The 16,719-nt window shown below is 44.9% G+C and overlaps 1 pseudogene; it reads left to right on the top strand.

Moving 5' to 3' along the window:
- The window catches only part of LOC125696675 (dynein axonemal heavy chain 7-like), a 106,693-nt pseudogene that overhangs the window by 9,885 nt on the left and 80,089 nt on the right, over positions 1–16,719 (top strand).

Genomic DNA, 16,719 nt, shown 5'->3' with positions numbered 1-16,719 from the left:
TGGCTCCTAGTTCTGTGCAGGACAAACTTCGCCACAAGCCCTGTGCGTCTCCGAGCTCGATCTGCAAGCGTGTGGCATCCCCTGCACCACAGGGAGACGTGATGTTTTGGTGCGCCGATAGGTGGTGTGAGATTGCTGCCGTTTCTGGGAATATAGAGCTTTTTTTTTTCTTCATAGTGGGATAAGAGGAATGAAAGCTTCGTTCTGTGCCAGCTGTAAGTAACAGCTGAATCAGAATTTTAGCAGGGCTGCCCCAGCCCCTAGTGACGCAGCCAGAGTTTGTCGTTTGGAGCTCTGCAAATAAAAGAAAAAAAAACAAAAACAAACAAACAAAAAACCACAACAGGATCTAAAATGACACTGGGAGATCCAGTAAATCCTTGCAAGCTAAATCTGCAAATGCATCCTGCTGATCAGACCGTGGGGTGTCCTATAGGGCTTGCAGGCAGGTTGTGTTGCGGTTGTGGGAAATGTGAACAGTTTGTTGAGAAGTTTGTTTTGGAAGAGATGTGAAATAGTATTAAGCTTTTAAGGGTGGCGAGGCACTGGAACAGGCTGCCCAGAGAGGTAGGGGGGTGCCTCATCCCTGAGGTATTCAAGGTCAGGCTGGTGGGAATTCTGAGCATAGGTGTCCCTGTTCATTGCGGAAGGGTTGGAATACACGGTCTTTAAAATTCCCTTTCAACTGAAATGATCCTGTGAAATGTATTCTGTGTTAATACTTGGTTCAGTTCTTTCTTCAAAACAGACCATTGTGGATTGCTGTGTGCAGGTCTGCCCCGCAGAACACACCTCTCTGCCCTCCAGTGTTTAATGCAGGGAGGCTGTGAAACCAAGCAGAGAGAAACATAAGCGGTGCAGCCTGCATGCAGGCGTGTTTTCTAAAAGGGTTTGTGTGCTGCAGCTGGCAGTTGTCTTGCTCACAGCTGTTCAGGGAATGACAATTTCTCTTTGTTGCAGCTTTCAAGTTTTTTAATCGTGTCTGTTTCCTATAGAAACAATGACAAAGAGCATCTTCTGGGCTGTTTCCATCAGAAGGGAAACATCTGGTTGGGGATAACGGGGTTCTGACAGCTTTTCAGCAGCGTGGTTGCTGATTGACCCAATCCCCAACAGGTAGCTCAGCAGAGGAGCAGAGCTCACCGGTGTCTCCAGGCTCCGTGCCCGCCAGCACGCTGCTCTCATCAGTCAGGGAGTGGGACATGATGGCACTCAGCGTGAGATGCAGGGTGACAGCACTGTGCTGAGGCCTCTTCTGCTAATCCTTGCTTAATGTGGTGATGCTGCCATTGTTAGCGGCTGTTGCTGGACAGGATTAAGGAAGAAAAACCTGTGAGAAGCAGGATTGGTTACGCATTATCTCCCTGTATCTTTTAATCTCTTGTGTGGTAAGGCCTGATGTTCTCAAGTCTCCCTTTTGAAATGGCAGATAGAAACATATTGCTGCTGTCTGGAACCTTTAATCTTCAAATGGAAATAAGCTTTCCTTGCAGAAGCAAGCTGCTTTTTCGGATGTTCTCAGAAATGCTGATGTTGTGCCTTGGTTGATCTGTCTAATTAAAAATGACTTCTTGTCAATCCAAACTATTACTTTGATGGCAATGGCAAAAACATAAAGTGCAAGAAAACCAGCGTTAGGGAAAAATGTGCCTCACTTTGTCTGTCTGATTTATGCAGGAAGAATTCAGCCTTTTGTTGCGAGTCTGGATATCCTCAGACCCTTGGGTTAGGAACTGTTACTGTTTTAGTTACTGTTGGTTGCACAACAGCTTATTCAAAGCCTGTCATTACTTGCCCATGTTCGGGGAGGTCGCTGTGAGCTCTGAGCTCTAGCTTGCTAGAGCTGCTGTGCTGGGCTTCGCTGCGTTTTGTACATCTCTTTCCTGGATCTTATGGAAAATTTATCAGAGTGGTGAGGTTTGGCACAGGCTGCCAAGGGAGGTGGTGGAATCACTGTCCCTGGAGGTGTGTGAGAAACACGTGGATGTGGCACCAAGGGATGTGGTTGGTGGGTGCAATGGGGATGGCTTGATAGTTGGACTCAGAGGAGGTCTTTTTCAATTTTAACAGTTTTATGATTCTGCTCTATTATTCTATGAATACAGAATATGACTTGGAGGTGTGTGCTTGAATTCTTAAGCATGCTGTCAGTCAAGGTGTGGAGGTCCCACACGTGCAGGTGCTGCTGGCTCTGTCACTCACTCACACACCCATTTTCCACAAAGAACACAAAATGATACGGAACTCCCTTTGCATATCGAATTTCTGAAACGGTAGTACAAAGGATCCAGGTGCCTTAATTAGATTAATTAGACTCAAAATGGCAAACATGACCACCTAGCAACGAAAGTGAATTGAATGCAAACAGTGCATTAACTCAACTAGTCCTCCAAAGCAGCCCCTTGATTTTTTTCTCCATCCCTACTTTAGCCATCAGAAGGTGGCATGGGTCTGGCATGGATCCTGCGTGTGCTTATGGCAGAGCCTTTTGCCTTCCCAGGGTGGAAGCCTCAAAGAAACGATCTGCTCAGGTATTCCTATGCTCCTACACCCCTAATTACAATCTCATGACTTAATCATGAGCTGCCTTTACCTCAGGTCTGCTCGTAACATCTTTCTCTTTTCAGCTTTTGACGTGTGGGCTTTCCCTTTAATGTCTCGGTTGTTCAGTTCTTCGGTGAGTGATGGGACTGAAATGCCTGCTGACAAGCACAGAATCTCACAAATTCCTTTTGAAATCCACCTGAAAATTGCAAATTCAGTTCTCAGATGCAAAATCCAACCACTTACCTCTCAAGGCATGCTACCAGGCATGGGCTTCCTGCACAAACAGGTGAGTGGCACTGGTATAACACACAGCTTCTGTGTTTAAAGCTTGCTGCGCTCCCAGATTCAGGCCTACTTTCTTACTGGGGAGTCTCAAGATAGTCAGTATTTTCCTTAAGGCTCAATCTTCCAGCCCTGTGATTATGAGAAACTGCTTTCATTAAGTAAAATTGGCCTGAAAGCATGAGAGCGATCAACTGGCAGATGCTGCTGGCTTGAAAACTGCAAGATAAAGACACATACCCCTAAATTTTAAGGCCTTTTGGCTTTTGAGGTTGTAATTTCTTTCTGGGAAACCATGGTGATAATTTTGGTGTGCTACTGACAACTACTCACAGCTGGCTTTTGTTTCTAAGTTGGCACCTGAAAGATACCTCCGCCACCTCCCCCCTTCCAGGTTTTGCTTCTTCAGGATGTATTTGGTGGTGAAACACCTGGTCTATTTGATTTTGAAAAGATTTCTTGTTATGTATGACTTTTGCGTTTGAAATACTGTTTCTTCTTTGACTAGAAGCTTGGGATCCTTAGCCAGCCCTCTGTGAGCACGGCTGAGATGTGCAGGCTGTGGAGAGCACGGCTTGCTGACAAATCCCTCATCAGGCTGTTATCTTCCAGTCGCATCACAAACACCCACACTGAGGCCTGTTCTCCTTTGGATGATGTGCATGTGCAAACAAAATGAAAATCTGAAGCATTCATCGTGTTCCCTCACAGAAAAATCCATATGTCCCCCCACAGATTTAACTTTTTCATAGCAAGAAAAGAGAATTTAGCTGAATAGGGAAGAAAACATAGATTGGGAACTGGAAACCTTGGAAGCAGAGTATTTGTATTGTGCTCTTAGCCAATGCTGCAGAGCTTCGGGAGTCCCCTTGTCAGCCTTTTGCTGCAGAAAGTTCTTTGGTGGTTCTGCTGCAAATGGTGAGGTCGCCTGGTTCACAGGTATGCACGTGCCAACGTCGTGAGGATGAGCTGCTGCTGCCCGGGTGCTGCTAGAACTCTGCCTGCTTGCTGGGGAGGTGCCAGTTCTTATGAATGACTTCCTCACCTTTGCCAGTGTGATCTTGCTTGGGCTGAGTTTCTTTCGTTGGGTTTCTGTAGCGTGGCCAGGCTCGCTTTGCTCTCCTGTGACTGACGAAGGATGTTCAAGACGGCTCTGTCCCTGTACATCAGTGCCCTCCAAGGCCGGAATTGGCTCAGACTTAGCCCTCTGCTCAAAACAGCTCTGTGATGATTGCATTTGGTGTTTAGGATTACTTCTAAGGGTAAGCACAAACGTCTCATTCTTGAATTGTTGTTTCCTATTGCCACTATCATCTTGAACTTTGCTAACTGGAGTAGCTGAGAGAGAAAATTAGCGTAGGATCCATTTCCTTGATGTGAAATATGCTCAAATTCTTATTGAGAGCGCTCCACTGCCAGTTCTTCTTTCCCTAAGCCCTGCTGGCAAAATAATTCACAGTAATGGGTACTTCCATGTTGAGAGCTGAAGCATTCATTCACTTCATAAAATACATGCAGCTCTACCCGAGAATAGCATTAATGTTGTTAACCTCCCTCAGAACTGTTACATCTTCAACTCTTTAGACCTCTGTCTATTCAGGTGCTTGCTACTGATGGCAATTCAATTGTTAATCTGTTTTCAGTTTTGAGAATCTGATGATATACATCGAGAGGAGACAAGACTGGGACGTCGATCGCTGGCTCTGCATGTTCTTGCCTTCTTGGACGTGGCAGAGGTGGGTTGTGTCAGTAGCATGCAGGGTGCCTTGAGTATGGAAATGTGCTGCCTCATGCCATTGTGGGGGTGATGCATCTGGTCACTCTGCTTAGGCAGCTGGGGGTGCCGGGTTCATTTTCTGCTGAGAAACCAGATGTGGTCTGGTGAGAATGGGCAACGGCTTCCAAATCTACAGGTGCTGTGTTTCAGGGTGATTCTCTAATCGGAAGTGGAAAGGTTTAGATTTTTGGACAAATTTCTAATGTGAATTTAAGGAAATCTCACATTCTAATACTGGTAAAGAAACAAGTAGTGAAGCAGTGGAAGCTGCTCATGTTTGTATTCAGTAGAATTGGTGTCAGCAGGTACTCGTTGGCAGTGGTTCACGTTCTGCACTTGGGTGCAAGGATATTATTGACACTTTTTGTTATTTAGGTGAGGAAACGAGAGAACAGTGTGAATTCGTAAAACTTGATGAAGAAACAGATCTTTAAATACTTAAAAATAAATCTTTAAATACTTTATAATCTTTAAAAATCTTTAAATGGATGAGTAATTCATTAGTACTTAGCTGAGATATAAGCAGTTTGGGCCAAGTAAGGACCCTATAGGACTCTATAGGCTTGTCATTCTCTGTAAATTTGGTTTAACTGTTCATAATGCCTGTAAAAAGACTTTCCTTTACTCTTGGTAAAGGAAAACAAAGCTTGAGGCACGTGAGCTGTAACTCTTTTTAAAATAAATAAAACCCACCACTTTTGGTGATGATAAATGTAATAAACTAAAGGCTAATGCAGGAAAAAGCAGGACTGGGGCCCAAACGTGATTATTATGTAAGTCAGAATGTAATTCTTAATGCAGGAGGGGATGTGGGAGTGCAAAATGTGTTTGATATGGTAAAATTTTTGCTGTTCTGTAGCTTTCAGCCTAAAGTTGAAGATTTCCAAAGCTGGAGCTTTGGAATCGCTTTAATGAGAAATACTTATTTTTACATTACAAATGAAATAATGGCCTAGAAAAGAAAAAACCCAGGGAAGTATGCACAAAACACTGGGATTAGGAGTGTGAAAAACCAAACAGAAAATTGCTTTCAGGTTCACATTTCAGAGCTGAAGTGTCCTGAGTTCTCAGATGTGACAAGCAATCACCAGCTCCTCTTCAACTCTACAGGAGCTGCGGAGTGCTCAGTGTGCGTTTGAAAACGAGGCCACTGGTTTAGGCCGTCGCATAGGGACTTAATGAGCTGATCTGAGACATCCACTTCAGGAAGTTTTGACTGGATTCACACGAGCCCTTCAAGTCAGAGTGTATCATTTCGTATTTCCCATGGACAGTCAGAGACTTAAAACTGTTTTCAATTTTCTGATGCAGAGCTTGCTTATAGCCCTGGAAGGACGGTAGGTATTTTTAAGCAGTGCTGCCTTCACAACTGGTCAACCTCTCAGAACTTAGTTGCTTGTGTACACTGAGTGTAGCAAATGTTAACAGCTCTGGGACAGGCTAGGTTGGTTTTCATTTCCAGAGAGTTTAACCAAGCACTTGATGGTACAAAGTTCTTCAGCGGATCAAGTCCCACCACCTTCTCCAGCCAGATGTATGTAATCCCTGGCAGTAATTTGCCCATCCTCTTAGCAGTGTCTGGTGATGGAGGCTCTCCTGCCACCCCAAACAATCTTGCTAGTGCCTAGTGGTGGCTGCTGTTGAAAATCATCCCCTCCAATTGTTGTGATTCTCTCTGCTGACATATAATCTCAATATTCTTTCCCCTTTGTTCAGAGAGATAATATCTAGATTATTCTTTCCTAGTTTTGAAGTGTCTTTATGTCTGACAGGTAGCAAACTTTCCTTTGATGTTCTTTTTTTTGGTGCTGGAAGGTTGAGAGAGAGTTATGACAGATTTATTTTCTTGGGTACTCTTGGCTCTCTTCAGCTGACCCGCAGCTTTGTAAATGCAGTGCTTCAAAGGAGATCCGAGGAATTTGGGATTTGTTGTTACTGTCAATCTGCGAAGATTTCCTATACCTACCGTGTTTTATGGTTTACGCCTTCTCTGTTTCATATGGGGTCTATCGTGGCTAAGCTTAGGGCATTACATTTTTCTTCACTAGAGTACGAACTGGATTACATTTTTAAGACTCTTCGTTCTGCCGATTTGTCAAAGTTGTGTTCGTTTTAGCTCTGTCTTCAAACTCCCTTAATGCTTTTGTCATCTGCAGAATTAGTAAGCGTGTTCTTTTCCATCCTCCAAATTATTTATGAAAGTGTTCAAGTCATCTAAGACAGATCATCCTGGAAAATAGCTTTTCAGTTTGACAGCGAACCACTGATAACGCTCTCTGAGGACGGAGCATTGAGCTTCTGTACTCTAGGTCACGTTTCCCTTTTTTACAATTATGTCTTCAAGACTGTCAAAAAAAAAAAAAAAAAAGCTAAAGGCAGAATTTGTACCATTGCTTCTTTGACTTCTTTTCAATGAGAAGAGGCATACGACACAGCCGTGGGTACTCACAAATGTTTGTCTGATCCTACAATCAACCCAATTAAGGTAGGGACAAACACATCATATCTGATGGGCAGGCCAAGTTGAAAGGAAGAGGGGAATTTACATCTTGCCTTTTGTTTGCTCTGAGTCCAATGGGATGCAGATGATCAGGACAACGCCACAACATGCTCTCCCATTGGTCAGCTTGTAAGATGGGGCTTCACTGCGAAGTCCTTGGAGCTACATGGAAATGCATGCAAAAGTTTGGAGGGCCAGGTTATCTGTCCGCTGTTAAAGAAAACCTCCATGCCACAAGTGGTTGCCTGCTCGCAGAGCAGCCCTCAGTAACAGAGAGGGGCAAACAGGTGGATTCCAGTCTGGAAACTGCCCATTTCTGGCAAAACTTGATGGCAGAGGGCTGAGGCGCTGGGGGGCCGTGCCACAGCATGCTCAGCTTTGCTGCCCCAGGCGCTGGGGGGCTGTGCCACAGCATGCTCAGCTTTGCTGCCCCAGGTCCCACATCTGCCACCCTGAGGTGTCGTAGCGGGGCTGTTGCTGGTTTTCACTGTGCTCCGGGCCTGCTGCATGGCTGACCTTGACTATCCACAGCCATAGTGGAAGGGGAAGTCCTGCGGAGCAAGCCCCAGCTAGAGAGGAAAATGCCACGCTTGGATTCAGTGCGTCCTTGCACTGCGCTTTATCGCATAAGTGAGTAGTGAATCACAGCATGGTGATGCATTGCAGTTGGCTGGCTGCTCCTCTCCTCTCACATACCACCTGTGTTGCTCCTCAGGTCGTCAAGCTCCAATGGCACAGTGCCTTTTGCTCAGCTTGGGCGTGCAGTTGGGGTACGGGGGGAAAGCGGCGCCGCTAACTGCTGAGGGTGTGGGATAACTCCACTGCTGCAGAAAGAGATGTGCCAGAAACGTTTGTCTCCACTAATGGCTAACATTACGAATAAGTAGCATTCTTTCTGGTGATGTACTTTCCACTGGAAGGTAGCTGCTCACTGCAGCTGGAGCATACGCCCCTTCCCGCTTTTGCCCTGCTTTACAGGGCAGGCATGTGCTCAGTGATAGCACACAGCAAGGCACGCAGGGCATTTAGCACTACATCCTTATCTCAGTTGATGTTCAGAAACCTCTGACTTGTTCATGGCAGGGAGGAGGCAGAGCTATGAACTAAAAGCACCAGCGTATGTCTGGAATAGAAGGAAAAGGCTGGTTTCTGACAGTTTCATCTTACATGGCATAATGGGCTCTAAGCTGGAGAGTAATGCTCATCTGCTGTGGCATTTGAGCCACCTCTGTGCTGTCAGAGGGCAGATTTTCAGTTGAATGAATGTGCAGCAGAGGAACCGGCAACAATAATAATTCTTTTGTGTTGTTTCAGTGGTACTGAGGACCTGCTCCTGATTCCCTCTCCTGCGGTTTCAGGGTGAGTTCTGTGCATCTGGTGTTGGCATCTTGTCCGTCATCAGAAGCCCAGGTAAGAATAATGAGGCGTTGCTTTAAGCAATGTAAGATTTTTCTAGTGACTCTTAATAATGCCCTGGATGTTTCTCTTGGCTCCTGTGTCCCACATGCATTACAGTCATTTCATCACTGCAGTGTGAATTGCTCTACAACTGTGCAGAGCAGGAGCAGGATGTGGGGTGGGTGACTGGGGCTGTAACAAGGGCCCTGCGAGTTGTTGGTGCGGTTGGCAATTTTGTTCGAGCCCTTTTTATCCAATTTATTGTGAGTAAGGGGGAAAACACTGGCCTTGAAAGTGGAGGAGAAAGGAGCTGTGCTGGAAGGCGCGTTACGGACCTGGGCGCATCGAATCGTTGTGTTGCAGGAAAGCACAAACAACACGGGAATTTTATTTGCATACTCTTAGTTTCTGCTCCTCTTGACATAGGGGAAACAGTTGTGTTCACTAGATCTCTTCACTTTGAGTAGCTGTTTGCATAGCATTAAGACAGATGCATTTTGGAAGCAGAGAGTTATAGGTTACAGGATTGTACTTGGTGGAGTTGTTGTTCAATGAGGTTCCTGTTTTGACACTAAAATCAGAAGTTGCACAATCTTAGTGCTGTGTATGCCTGAGCTACCTGTGGTATGCAGCGCTAAGTCATTCCTACGAGCAGCGGCGCTCTGAGGAGATTGTGCATTATGTCACCACCAGTAATGACAAAAGCCAGGAGGAACACTGAAACCTCAGAGGCTACACCCCTCCAGGCTCTGGTTAGCACTGTATTAATATCTATGTTCTAATATCTATCTATATCTATCTATATCTATGTTTCTATCTGTGTATTAATATCTATGTTCATATAGCTATGCACGTGTTTGCATAGCTTGGAAACAAATATGGCATATGGAAGAGGTTCAACTGCTCCAGCCTTCTATTCTTAAAGAAAAGGAGCTTGTGCAGTATCAAGGCCTGACAGCAGTGGGAATCTTGACAGTGGGATATAGGGCACGTTTCCACTGCGGCTCTGTTTTGAGGGAGAATTAACATTGCAGTTGATTTTCTCTGCTTCTTTGGATTGTGAAAATGATAGACGTGCTGAGCGCTTCCAGATGTCTGCTTAGCACTGTGTGATCAATGGAAGCCTCCCGCGTGTTGGTGGAGGAGATGAGTAACATCCCTGCGGGAGCTTGGGCAGCCTGCCTCGGGGAGCACCACCCCCAGAGTGCCACGTCTCATGGTCTGCCATCCCTCCGCTCTCCCTGCAGCCCTCTTTCAGTGCTTTTCTGTGTGTGTAAGGTAGAAGAAAGCTCCCAAAAATAAAATAGCTCAGCGGGCAGCCTGCTAGGGAGCAGCTACAAAATGCCACCACCCGTCGGGAGCTTCTCCAATCTCAGCTGGTGTCACAGGATGGTGGTGGCTGTGGGCGGTGTTCTCGTGTTACAGATGTGATAAACCTCTGTCAGAGTTTGACTAGCAGCTCTGGCTGAGGATTGCTGGTCAGATGCTGTTGGAGCTCCCACTGAGCTACCTGGTGTGTAGGAAGTTAATTTTCCTCTCTTGCAAACATGAATCAATTTCTTTAATAAGCAATAGTTTATTAAAGGGAAATAAAGTCTTTAGGGAAGAGGAACTAACTAACATAAAGTACACTTAATTTTTAAGGGCTCTAATTGCTGCACGGTCCTGTCAGAGGCAGCTACTTGTTTCCCTGAGCTGTGCAAGTTAATGACCTCGAGACCTTTTTTGTGTCTCTATAGAAGTGACAGCATCCATATTGCATGACTTCATTGTCACTGGTTTACTGTAATATCCCTGACAAGGACTGCTTTCTATCTCCAAAGCACTGGGAAATACTGCAGGTTCTGTCTGTGTGTCATGTATAGCGTTCCTCACACTGACGCCATGTGACATGCATTCATTCCTGGATATGCAAACTGCTGTGGTGGTGCTTGTGCAGTTGAAGGGATTGCTTGTACCATAGAGAAAGATGTACACATCAGGCATGTCACTGAACGACACAGCACTCCCTCATTAATAGTTTCAGTTTTTAATACGGCTTTGACAGCTTGCTGGAAAGCAGATGTAAACATCCCCACAAATACCAATACATGAAAATCCCCTCTAAGCAAGGGTGGAAAGCTACTTTCTTTTTGTTTCTGCACTGATTCCTTGCAGCAACCTTGGCCACGAGCAATGCCATAGAGTCTATGTAGGAGAGAAAATTAGCGTCCTCACAGCCTTGTAATGTCCCGGTTATTTCTAAGGTGGATTTAATACATTTAAAATTTGAAAGTACACTTGGCTTGTGTCAGCTCCTTGCTCTGCCTGAATGGCTCTCATGGTTGCTGCCTCACTAATCTCCGCTTTGATTTTTACCAGCATTTCTTATCTGCTTGCTGTGGTCCATTTGATACATGCAGCTAGAAAAGTAGTAATGCTAAATAGTAAGATAATACTTCTGCCCCAGTATAAAGGGACTTTCTGTTCTTTGATAACTTGGAGCTCTGTAATGACCTGGTTTTACCGAGCCTCTTTGTGATAATTGGTATTTTTGCCTTTATGTCTGTAGCAGGAGGACTGAGCTAGGGTCTCCAGGGGCTGGAGACAAAATCTTGGAGCTGGAAGCTGCATTGTACTGCGTGGATCCAGACGCCCACTTCAGCAATGCCCCATCTCTGCTGTGTGGTGATGGCAGTGCTCATATACAGCCCATGCTGCTGCATTAAGGCAAGCAGCATGCCAGCAGGCTGCCCATGTCTTAACCTGATCTTGGCGTTTTCTTTTTGCAGCAGATAACCCCAAGAAAGTAGTCTTCTCCTTCACCTTTTTTGGGATTCAGGAGTGTATGAACTATTCTAGTAGCAATATGGTCTGTGTAGCCATCTGGATGCCTGCTTATCGCTGTGAGACAAGTGCCTGGAAGCAATCCTCTGGGGAAAAACCTGCTCGTTTCCACTATTTACGCTTTACTGTGGCAGTATCTGAGAGCCGCGGTTACGGTTCGGAGTCACAGCGTGCAGGGAACAGATTATGAGCAAGCCTGGCATGAAAGAGGATGGTTCCTTGGGGATGGGCTAAAGTTTGGTATTATTCTCAAGTTTTCTAGTAAAATACATTAGTTTCTGAATGAGTGGCAGAGCTGGTGGTATATATGGCCTGCGTGAGTAATACAACTTCTTTCATCGTTTTCCTCCAGGCTCCAAGCCGCAGAAGGCTGAGTGCCGGGAAGGGAAGCTGGCAAGCCAAGCTCTGACAGCATTACTGCCTCCAGGTGGTACGTCTCAGAGGCAAACACTAGCGTTTATCCTCTACACTGGGAGAATACTGAGGTACTAAAAAAACCCAACCAAACAGGTTTGAAAAGATCTAAGTCATCTGCGGGGAGTCAAGGATTCATCGTGTATCAGGAGATACAGTAGGTGTTTAAGCATTTGTGTGGTATGGGGTGAGGAAGGTAGTGAACGCCTATGAAAACTCATTATTTTCTGTCTTGTTTTGTTTCCTCTTTAATGAGGAGCAGCTCCTTACAAGTTATTGCAGATTTCCTGCAAAATCTCTTTCTAATTTGCTGGGTGTTCTTACTAGTCCAGTGCATGCTGAGAAGTGGCGTAATCCACAGCAAGACCCATTAATTTCAAGGAACGATTCAGCTTTGGTAAAGCTGATTAGCTGAGAGTGTTAGGTGATAGTTTTTGCAACGTAAGAATTGTCAAGCTATTAACAATTTTTACATGGATTTTTCCGTTCTTCATGGTTTTGAAAAGTATTTTAATTGCTGATGGATGCCGGGAGCACCTCCTTTTCTCCTCTAAAAAACAGCAACAAAAACCCAACCAATCAAAAAAACCAGAAAACTTAGTTAAGTGGCTGCGAGGATTAACATAGGCTAGTGGAGTCCCGGTGAAAAACCACTTGAGGATGCATATCAAAGTTGTAATAGTAATAAATTGTGGACAGAAAACAAGCAAGAAGCTCGGAATGCAGCAGCAGGCACAGCAGCGAAGCAGGGTAGTGAAGGAACAATAGCAATAATACAATTTCTGTATTAAATCTGTTAAGAAGCTATAATATACATGAAATATAGCACCCTTCTCCTTGCCTAGTAGTATTCACATAGCACACAGAGCTGAACACACCAATTGCATTGCATAAAGAGGATTACTGTGTAAAAGAACTTTCTAGCAGTCAGGAAAGGAAGGACCGCTTCTCACGAAGGGTGTGACTGATCTATTGAAATGAGAACAATAACAGCTCTCCGTGCTGATGACCATGGAAGTTTGATGTCTGCAGGTTCTTGCCAGGCTCACCATTTGCTTTGTTAAGTGCTGGAAGGAAGCAAAGTCGCTGCAACTTGATGGAATGCATTGGGTGGAGAAGAGGAAACTCCATTTCCTGTCAAGTAATTATTTCAGCTAATGGTTTTTTTGCAGTGCGTTGCCAGCTGCGTAGTTGTGTGTAAATACTGCTTGGGGGAAGATGGCGGGGCTCATTTAGTAATTTATAATTTTAAAAACTAAAATAGGAGTGAAATAGAAGTTGTACGAAGACAAAGAAAGAGGACACTGAGCATGGCGCTGTAGTGCGGTGATTAAGGTTTATAGAGCCAAAATGTTCTTTCACATTGCTCCAGGAGGGATGCATCAGAGCAATTTTGTCATGCTCTCTGTTATAACAAGTAAATCGGGTAAGTTCCAAGCAGAGTTTGTTTGGTTTATCCCTATAGCTTTATTCTTTAGTACATGTAGAAGCACTTTCCCAGATTTCTTTTCTTTTTTGTTTTTGCTAGGATATGCCAGGAAACAACCTAGGAAATAATAAGATTGGAGCAGGAGAAAGTTGCTTCTAACCTCAGGACAGTGTGACAACAGTGACCTGTGAAACCACAGGTCTGTGCTACGAGAAGGAATAGTAAAAAGCATGGGTAAGGAAGGGAAAGCCAGGTGGCACGTGCTGCTTCTCAGCAGCTGCGTGAGAATGGAGCAACTCCTGATGAAGGCCAAACATGAAGGAGCAGCTCAGCCAACATGATTGCTTATATCTTAATATAGCAGAGCTCTTGGCAAAGCAAGGGGATGAGGACCAGGAACGGCAGGGAGGAAAGCCGGGTTTGCTTTCCAAACCCATTTGGAGCGCAGAGAAATTCTGCTGGTTCTTCAAGATCCCTTCCTCCCAGCTCCCACCCTTCCTGCAGATGGCTTCTCTCGTACGCGCCTCCCCCCACCCACAGCCTACTCTTCCGTTTCTCATCTGTATTTTCTTACTCGTTTTCTCTTGCCATGCACTTCTACCATTCTTAGTTCTTCTCTGTGTTTTTAACTCAGTGGGTGGGTACCTTACTGTTAAGACATACTGGGAGCTGGTTAAGAAAATCTGATGGGTTTATAGGATTCTGTAAATTCTTTTCCTTTTTTTGTGAAAGAATTCAAAATAATTCCAAAAATCTGTAAAAATTTTGTTTTATTTGGAACTATATGTCATATATATGCATTACATTTATGTCATATGAAGTGTTTTAGAGATGGTGCATAGCATGGTCTTGTTTGAGATTGCTGCTGACCCTAACGCATAAATGCACGCATTGTGTATCGTAGGCTTGACTTTTGTTTGTAGAGGGATGCAGCAGCTTGCAGAGGACGTAATCATTCTTCCAAAGAACTTACATCGAGACACGCAAACAGAAAATCTCTTCTTCTCAAATTTTGTAGGACTTGTTTACACAGGTCTCAAACAGCTTGTCACCTCATACTGTCTTCAGTCATAACCTGCTCGCTGACTTTCAATCTCCACCAGTCATCAACAGAAGAATGTTAAACATGGTAAGAAAATGAAGGTTATTTAGAAGTCACAAATTGCTTATAGCTTTCCCTGTGATATTGTGGAAATGACAATTGACTCTGCAAATATAGACAGTTTGTGTGCATTCATAATTGGTTGGCTGCTAGCCGCATGTTTCCACCGTTCCCTTTTCCGCGTCTCTCTTGGTGCTTCGTCGAGCTGTAATGACTCAGGGATGAGGCAGCTGGTTAATGCAGCTCACGCTGTCACTCTCACAGGGCTCGTTTGCCTGCAGGCATGTCAGAAGGAACAAGTAATGTAAGGGTATGTATAATCATGGTTGGTACTGCGCTAAGGAGGTGCCAAAGCTCACTCAAAATGAGTAGCATAGAACACAGGGAGCCGAGGAGCCTGAGAAGCAAGACACATGCGCTTGTAGTGAGCATTGCATTTCTGTAGGCAGACTGTTCCCTGTACTTGGCCTAAAAAAGGCGTGTGTACATAGTCTGCAGCATTGGCATTCTTTGCATTCTTACCTCACGTTTGTTGCACATTTTCGTTATTTAGCACCGCTGATGCCACCTGACCTCTATGCAACAGATGAGCTGACCAGAGAGGCAGCAGGTCCCGATCTTCCAAGACATTCAGAACCCCCACGTGCACAGCCCTAAGAAACCTGAGCTGAGGCATCGGACCAGGCCATCTGCAGAGATTCCCATCCACCTCCGTTGTTCTGTTGTTCCAGCTTATGTTCTGCAGCTCGCTCTGCTTTGCAGGTTGGTCCTTCTTTGTGTACAGGAACTGCTACAGGATGATGTATGGTTTGCATTCTTGGAGGGTGTGAAATGCAAGCACAACATCAAGGCTCTCAGCTGGCACAAGCCTGAATGTACAGCGGCACACTGTCCAGGCAAGGCAGATCCAGGTATCCCTGCTGCTGCTGCAGCACACCTGGGCTGGGCTTAGCTGTTTAGCATTTCAGAGCACTAAATGCACAAGCTTCTCATCATGACTGTTGACTGCAGGTAGGTGGCCTTAGTTTGCATGTCTTCATTCTTAATTCTGCAACAGACTCCATTAATTTTTTGAGAGCTTTGCACCAGCAGGCAGCATACTGTGTTGCAAGGGAGGTATGGGAGACAGCTTCAAAAACAAAACACGCATTAAATAAAGAAGTCTCAGAACCTGTGGTGATGATCTAGTACAATTATCTTATGAGCTATCCTAAGGAACTCTGTCTTTATGCTGCACAGGGTTTTTGCCTAAAGAAGGGAGAACAATGGAAGTTATTTCTGAATCAGGCTGACTTTGAGCTGTATACTGGAGTGGTGTTCAGTGGAAGTCTCCTCTTTCTGCCTATTTGTTCAAAAGAAGGGAAGTAAAAGGTGAAACACTAGAGAAATATATATGTTGGGAACCACGGAATGATAATAATTAGAAAAAAGTCCTCCACAGAGAAATAATGACTCATAGTTTATGTTCTCTCGAGCGTTGCTATGGAAAAAGAGGTTAGTGCCAACGGTCATAAAACAATATTAATCTCTGATGTGAAAGAAAAAAATAATAACAAGCTCTAGCTTAAACCAAAGCAGATTTGGTCTGCATTACAGCAGCAAGCTCCATTAAAGAGGGTAACAATGTAAGAAAAATTAAAGATGGCATTGATTAGCAGCCTTCAGCACAGACATAGATACAGTTAGAGAGAATGCTCACACGAAGTTTGAGCGCAGGACTGGAGGAGTAAAGGGAGGGAAGCAACATGCATGGAACAACCAGATGCAGGCCAGAGCCTCCTTGTGCTCACAAATGGGCCCATCTAAGGGTTGGGGCTGACTCTAGGGAAGTTCACAAAACAGAACCTTGGCAGTGGGCAGCTACAAGTGGCTATTGGCCTATTTTTACCATTTATTTGGGAAAGTGAGGGTGGTGAGTCAGGAAGGAGGATGCCTACATGCTGATGCAGCACCCTAGGCTGCTCTGGCAGCTGCACGGACTGGACTTCCCTTGCCTGGGCAAAGCCCAAACCGGGCCAAAGCAGCTCTGAGCTTAAAGGGATCAGGTGCTAATGCCCTCTTTGCAGTAGCAGCACTGCTTAACATCTTCCTTGTGCCTCTGAGAGCCAGCACTCTTAAGTCATTCAAGTCAAAAGCAGACAAAGTATCAGCAGCACAGGATTCAAGTAAGAAGAAAGAAGATTGAGATGGGAATCAGATGGGTAAGAAAGGGTTGGCAAGAGATTGATAACAAATTGCAAAGAGATGGAAAATACATGGGAAGAGAGGAGATGGTGTAGAGAGGGCATGAGATGAGTGTCTGATGAGAATGTAAGGAGTGGGGGAGGGGATATATGAGATAGGGATCAGAATAGAATGGGAAGACAGTGGAAATAAGCAGAGAAAATGTGGATGAGATGGGATGGGGTTCAGAACAGGTAGATAAGAGCCTGGAAAGAAGCAGA

The sequence above is a fragment of the Lagopus muta genome, chromosome 8, assembly GCF_023343835.1.
Source record: "Lagopus muta isolate bLagMut1 chromosome 8, bLagMut1 primary, whole genome shotgun sequence".
NCBI lineage: Eukaryota > Metazoa > Chordata > Aves > Galliformes > Phasianidae > Lagopus > Lagopus muta.
This window is presented reverse-complemented; position numbering and strand designations above follow the sequence as displayed.